Here is an 8,002-nt window from a genome sequence, read left to right on the forward strand (position 1 = left end):
TAATTAAAAAATATTAGTGTAATTTATTAGGTGTATACTAAAATTAACTAATAAAATTAGTTATTATACATATACTACAAGATATTACTGAAATAGCGACCGATTTAGCAATCGATTTTTCTTAAAAATCGGTAGTTAAACCCTTAACGACCAATTCTGATGGTTGTTAAAACCTTAGTCGCTAATTTAAAAATAGCGACCAATTTCGGTCGCTAACCGTTAGCAACTGATATTAGTGACCAATTTTCAACCAATGCTACTAAACTAGTATCAAATAATATTGGTCGCTAACTCGATCGCTAATCAAATCAGTCGCTAAACGTCGACTACTTTTTTTGTCGCTAAATTGGTTGCTAAGAAAATCGGTCGTTAAATAGCAATCCACTTTTCGGTCGCCAAAGCGGTTGCTGATAAAATCGGTTGCAGAATCAGCCGCTGATGTCTGATCTGAAAATCTAAAATCAATCGCTAAATCGGTCACTGTTACTAATTTCTTAATTATAGATTTTTACTAATTTAACATATACCACTATTAAAACTTGATTTTCATAAATAATTATATTTCAATAAAATATAAAAAGAATCTAAACATAGATCAATTTTTTAAATAAATACAAAAAATATTCATAATATCTATATTGAAATATAGAAATTAAAAGAGACAAAATTTATAAATATATTAAATTTATGATCCAAAATCCAAATGTACATCGATGATTTTATGGCTAATGGTCCCAATAAACACATTATAAACTAGCAAATCAAAGAGGAGGATAAATGTGTGAAGAGTATTACAAGAAAACAAGAGTGTTATCTTCTTGAGGATAATTGTTAGGAGGTTTAATTATTCTATTAGTCCCTATAATTTTGCGAAATTTTTAATTAGGTCTCTATTTTTTTTTTAATTGGATTCCTTCACAAAATTCTTTCAATTAGATCTCTTTTGATAGTAATTGACTTAATTGCATAAAAATCCAACTAAAAAAATTGGTATAAAGACCCAAATAAAAGAAAAGTATAAGGACCCAATTAAAAAAAAAAATTAATACAAAGACTTAATTAAAAAAATATATATAAAGACCTAATTAAAAATTTTATGAAATTATATATATGACCAACACAATAATTAAACCTTATTAATATTATTACATGCATCACGAAAGCATTGTGCACATTTCTCCAGAAAACTAAATTTTCTTCATGTTTCAACTTTCCAGGATTTACTGCTTCTAATCGACTAATAAGTAACCTGAAACAACATTACAAATCAAAGGTCATGAAAAGTTAAGTTAATGAACTATGTACTATCTTTATTATTCATTGGAGGCCTGTATCCACGTGCCTTTTCTAGCGTGAATCTAATAAATTATAAAATAAAACATGTGATAGATTAAAAGAAAGTGTCAAATTGAGAAAAATAATTCAATACAATTTGTTGAAGCAAATTTTCTGAGTTCTGCTCTTGCTCTTCAAGTTTTCTTTCGAGCTCTTCAACCTGAACATGAAGTCGTGAACAAAGATATTAATTGTTCATTAGCACAAAAATTTACTATTTTACTGTATAAATGCTGATTGATCATTTATGAATAAAGATAGATATAAGAAAAGAAAAGAGATATTGTTAAAAAAGTGTTCCTTTGGATTCCCTTCACCATATTAGAATAATGCTAATAGTTGCAATATAAATTCAGTGAAAGTAGCAGATAAAGAAGTCAAATAAACAAGAAGGAAAATAACTAAAATTTCACTAATAACTTAAACTATAAGCTGTTTTCATTTAGGATTAATTCATTAATGGAAACAGCATAAGAAGACTACCCTATACATCTTATTGATTATGTGGGCTGTGTATGCAACACTATGTGTGTCGATCAATCGGGCTTCCTTTTGCTGCAGATTCCTTGTCCAGCAAATTTGATAACAGCATAAAGAAGCAGAAGCAATACAAGAAGCAATACTGCAACAAAAAAGAAAAAAGAAAAAAATAAAAAACATCATAAACTCAAAACCCCCATGTTTGTAAAACCAGAAATGCATTATACAACGAATAAATGCAGACAATCCAAGTTGGATTTGCAGATAGTTAAAGCAAATACAAGTTAAGACAATTTATGTAAGTGCAATTTCTTACGATAAAGTTTGTATAAATCTTGCATAAATTGAGTTTGACCAAAATAGTATATTCAAAGTAGTGGGATAAACTTGGTTGAATTAATCTGCATGTGCATTTAATTATTATATTTACTTTAATTTGCAGATTATTTTAAGATCAGAAATAGACCTTTTTTATTTTTTTAATACTTGAAAGAATAAAATGTAATCTCTCAACTTTAATTCTATAAGTGAGACTAAAAATAAATAAGAGAGAACAATAAAAAGTGAGATTAAATACTGAATATCATCTAATTTTTTTTTACGGGCTTAAATCTATCTGACTTCATAAATTTAAAAAACAGTTGATTCAATGGCCTGGTTCAAGAAATTGAAAATCTACTTGTGAACCCTGTAAACTGGCCCACCAAATTGCTCAAAGGTGGTGAACTCCTTCAAGTTAATGGAATCACTGCAGTACAGGTAATTAAGATTTTATTTATAGTAAGTTAAAATTTATATGCAGTTGTTTTTATTGGGAATTTGAATAATATTCTTTAGCAAACAAGTTAAACCCGGATGTCATGCTTTTAACTTAGCCTTTACCATCAACAGGAGGACTGTGGAAAGATATTTGTCAGCTGAGTATTAAAGAACCACGAATTCGTGATAAGGTGGTTAGGGGCCTGGCAATGACAGTAGATAATGGTAGCAAAATCTAGTTTTGGGAAGATAACTGAATTCAGAATGATGCTCTGAAAGCGACTTTTCCAAAACTATTCTCTATCTCAAGCCAACAAGGATTTTTAATTGGGGATTGCGGGTTTTAGAATGGGGTAGACTGGATATGGAATTTTCAATGGAGGAGAGAATTGTTTCAATTGGAGCTGGAACTTCTCCGTCAGCTCCATGAGAGGTTAAGCCCAGTGAAGCTTTCAGCTGGGCGCGAGGATAATGTCACGTGGAAGTTTGAAAATAAAGGAGTTTTTTCTACGAAATCAGTTATACAGGTCATACAATCGGAAACAATGTCGGATGAAATCACAAGCTATAACTTTACAAGTCCACTTTGAAAAGGTTTTGTGCCTTCGAGGATTGAGCTCTTTGGATGGTTTGTGCTAGTTGGTAGAATTAACACCAAGGAGCGGTTGACTAAACTGGGAATTAACATTTAGAGTGATAGCACTTGTGTGCTGTGTACCAAGGAAAGCGAATCGGCGGAGCATTTATTTCTTCAGTGTGAGGTAACATGGAAGGTTTGGTGTAATTAGGTGTGATTGCTTCGGAGAGAGTGGGTAATTCCTGGAACTGTTAAAGATATGTTTGAAAGCTGGCGGGGCATGCACAATAAACAACAAGGACACCAGATGTGGATGACAGCGTTCTTTGCAGTGATATGGAACATATGGTTGGAACGCAATGCCAGGATCTTCAAGAGTACAAGGGCAAGCATTGAGGTAATTCAAACAAGGACGGAATTGAGCTACACAAAATGGTGTGGATGTGAACCCGTGTGAGTTGTGGGCAGTCCTAAATTACCAAGAGCGTGTTGTGTTCTGGGGATTGATCTGTATGTTTCTTTTTTTCTTTATGTATGCTCCACTTTAACGTGTTGAGCTTCCTTTATTTCAAAAAAAAATATTCTTTAGCAAACTAAGAGTTATGCTTAAGCATGGCTTGCTTAACGGATACTTGTTGCAAAAACAAATGATGAGTGCAATTCTGATCTTCATAAAGCAAAGTAAATTTAACAATTAGAACCGAAGAAGAAACATAACTCTTGAGAAGCCGGTTAAGAAACACATACATCTTATACACAAATCAAGCAACGAACACGAGCATCGATAATGATGAGCCATTGTATTGAACCGCATTGTGCCTTTGGAAACCAAATCACGGAGCTGCAAAATAATAATAAGAATCGTTCAACTCCAAATTTAGCATGATTGCAAAGAGAAGAGGCAAATTGGAATGGGATATGATAGAAGAACACTTTGATAAATGACCAAAAACGACTGCAAACAAAAGCATGAATGATAAAATGAGAGTTGAATGAAGTGTTAATTCATTCATATATAGATAGAAATGAAAGTGATGAACAAAAATGAAAAAGAGACAAAAAAAATGATGCAGTACCCTAATTAATTAGAGTCTGAACTCCATTGATATAATGAAAGTTGTAAATAATAATACCTTTTCTTTTTCTTTTTATTTATTTATCTAGAAATGCCTTAATTCTCTTAATATAATTATCATGATAACAAAATAAAAAGATCTAACAAGGGACAAATTATGAAGTCACATACTAATATATGCATTAATAATAATTATACCGTAGTTGATTTTTTTAGAAAGGTACTAAACCCCTCATGAAGCAAATAAGCATTTAAAATTCTGAAATTAAAGCTTTTGAAAAGGGTAGAATTAAAAATCAGAAGAGTCCTGATAAAAAGTTGCACTAAGATCATGAAATTGTAAGCATGCCTTCAAGGTTTCTCCTAGCAAAACTACAAACAAGAGAGAACATAATAAAGAAGCAACGACCCCAAAAAGTAAGAGAGTAGAATAATATTATAACTATTATAACTAGGATTTATCTCTAATTGTTTAATTTGTTTTCAAGGAGTTTAAATTCAGGTCATAATGCTTCAAACTCATTTATTACGGTTAGCAATTTCTGTTATTAAAAAATGATATGTAAAACACAAAATTATTAAATACAAATACATTAATTACTAAATTAAAATAGACCTGATGTGAAAAGGGAATAGAAAGGTAGAGAAAAAGCTTTAAGATTTTACAATGTGCAGAGACATAGAGAAAGATCTCAATCTTATTCTTGCCACTAACTAACTAAGTTTTAGATAAATATGGAGCTAAATAACAAAGAGATATATTACAAAGGGTTAACCATAAAAAATGTCTCGAATTATTTAAACGCTGACAAAAATACACTCGAATTTTACTATCGACAAAAATGCCTTCAAATAATTTAAAAACAAAAATATCCAACAGTAAATATATATTTTCAAAAAATATCTTAGAGATTGAATTTTGATACAATTTTTTGCAAGCATGATTATAAAAATAAAATATTATTATACTTAAAATTGGGTGATTTTTCGTTAAGTATATATTTTTTATAATTTTTTTTGTTAACAACCAATAATACTTTTAAAAAATCACAAAAAAAATATATACTTAACAAAAAATAACCAAATTTTAAGAATAATAATCTCTCATTTTTTTAATCATGTTTGCAAAAAATTGCATCAAAATTCAATTTCTAATGTATTTTTTAGTAATTTTTTGTTAATAACTAATAATACTTTTAAAAATTACAAAAAATATATACCTAGAAAAAAATTACCAAATTTTAAGTATAATAATATCTCATTTTTTAAATTATGATTGCAAAAAATTACATCAAAATTCAATCTCTAAGGTATTTTTTGAAAATATATATTTACTGTTGGACATTTTTGTCACATTTTTAAATTATTTAAAGACATTTTTGTCGAAAGTAAAATTCGGGCACATTTTTTTCAGTGTTTGAATCATTCGGAGGCATTTTTGGTAGTTAACCCTATTGTAAATTTAAGCTTCATAATAACTCAGTATATTCAATATTTTTTTTCAGAAGAAAAAAGAACCAGAAAAATTACCATAAGTCATTTTTGTAGGCTCATGTGTTCTTCTAGTGAAAAAATCTAATTAGCAGATTTCTGTGGTTGGAGAAGATTTCAAAATATATATGGTAAAAAAGCCATAACAGAATGAATTGTAACTTGGAATAGGAAATAGAGTACCTGCTTGAACAAATTGAATAAATGAAGGTTATTTGATAGTAATAACAGAACAAATTGAACTCCTTGTGAACAAATCTATAGTAACTGTAATCCGGCTTATTGTTTATTGATAAGTGTAAGAATCGGAGCTTTTACGAAAAATCGCTTAAGTAGAATAGAATAATTTAATTGCTCATAATAGGTTCAAAAATATAAAAATATTTTTTATAAATGTAACTGTGAGATTTGGATTCAGTGAATTTTTTTGAGCGGGAAAAAGTTCTCTTTTGAAAATTTTCGCGTAAAAAATGCGTACTGATAGATTAGCCAGTAGAACCAGCTTAAGTCTGTCTAGTACTGCGTGAGAGAGAATAAAATAGTAGAAAACCTTAGAAGAGATTTTAAAATAGCAAATCAAACACTTATTCTAAAAGTTTTGGCCTAAAGTTGGGCCAAATGAACCAAAAATGCTACGCGGTTGGACCGGATCCAAATTAAGTCCAAGCCCAACTTATATAAAGTCATAATGAGCCAAGAAAGCTCATTTTCAGCACAAGAGGGATAGAGGATCGTTAGATCGAGAGAGAAGAGTGTCCACCATTGATACTATTCATTATCTCCTTCTTTGAGACATAACTTGAGCTATGGTGTTTCGATTGACGAGTCGTTTGCGGTCACACGTCATTCTTGCTGAGCCCGTGATTTTTAATAAAGTTTTGTTGGTAAGAAATCTTTTTTCTAGCTCCAGTTTTCTGCCCTATCCCAAAATTCGAAATGGCTTTGGATTTTTTAGTTTCTTTGCGTTTTGGTTGTTTAGGGGTGATCTAGCTTTGGAATATTGTTGGGTTTTGCCCCTAATCTCATTGGGTAAGGTAAGTCCTTCAAATTCTTGTGGTTTGATATTTTGGTTACCCATAGTATTGATTCTTGGTATGTTATATGTGTATAGTTTGATAGTTGGTGAGTTTTGGAAGTGGTGTTGGTGCTTGAGGCTTGTTGATCTTGTTGGAATCAAGCCTTGGGTGTTTGTGCATATTGAAAATCAGCCAACGTATGATTTTGGTTTCTTTTATGTAGTATATAATGTTTCGTGAACCTTAGGCTAATTGACCATAAGATAAGATTGAATGATGTTGGTGTATGATTAATTATATGTGAATTTATGTTTGACGATGAAGAGGATAATATAGAGTGTTGTAATATGTGATATATGCATTATGATAATAATATGATGAGCATTAGTGTTATTTATGATTATGATGATTTTGATGAATTATTATGGTGATTGTTGATGTTTGGTGTTGAATGTTGATGAGAAGGGGCATTGATTATTCTGGCTGATTATGGTGGTTGTAAGTTTTGATGAATGTTGATGAATATGATGAGTGGTCATGATTAGTGATGTGGATGAGAAATTGTAGTGTGTAGCGGTGGTGTTGTTGAATGACGAGGATTATGAGGTTTGGTAACATATTAAGAAATTTCAGATGGAGATTGAGAATGAATTGAGTGATTAGGCGTGAAAATATTTGGGATATGATTGAGGAATAATCGTAAATGTGTGGTAGTATTTTGATAATGAATTCTGGTTGTAAATGTTTTGGTTTGGTTTTGAGTTTTGAAAAAATAGAGAACCTTGTAAAATTTGGTAAAAATCTGTTTTTGGTAAATTTTGGCGGATCATAACTTGAGTCTAGGTTTTCAAAATTGATTGGGTTTTATTTTAAATTGATATAAAGTTTGACGAAAATGGATTTTTGCAAAGTAAGTTATGAATGTTTAAATTTTCGTGTCTAAAATTGAAATTCTTTAAATTTGAAAATTTTCTAAGTCTAGTGAGAGTTGCGTATGCGACACAGTGCACGCGACGCGGCCATTCTATCCGGATTGGGCATCTCGCATATGCGGGCACTGCATGCATACGCGAACTGAGCAACCCATTCGGGTTGGGACACTCGCGTACACGAGCAAGTGGTTGCGTATGCGAGACAAGGGCTTGCGTACGCGAGACCTCTGTTTTGCTGAAAAATTATTTTCCTTTTCAAAGGTTATCGAGCTTTCCAAACATTCTTTAAGTGCCGTTTAAGAATACTATCTAGTGCTTAGGTCCTAATACTACTAAA

Source organism: Arachis duranensis, chromosome 6, assembly GCF_000817695.3.
Source record: "Arachis duranensis cultivar V14167 chromosome 6, aradu.V14167.gnm2.J7QH, whole genome shotgun sequence".
Classification (NCBI taxonomy): domain Eukaryota; kingdom Viridiplantae; phylum Streptophyta; class Magnoliopsida; order Fabales; family Fabaceae; genus Arachis; species Arachis duranensis.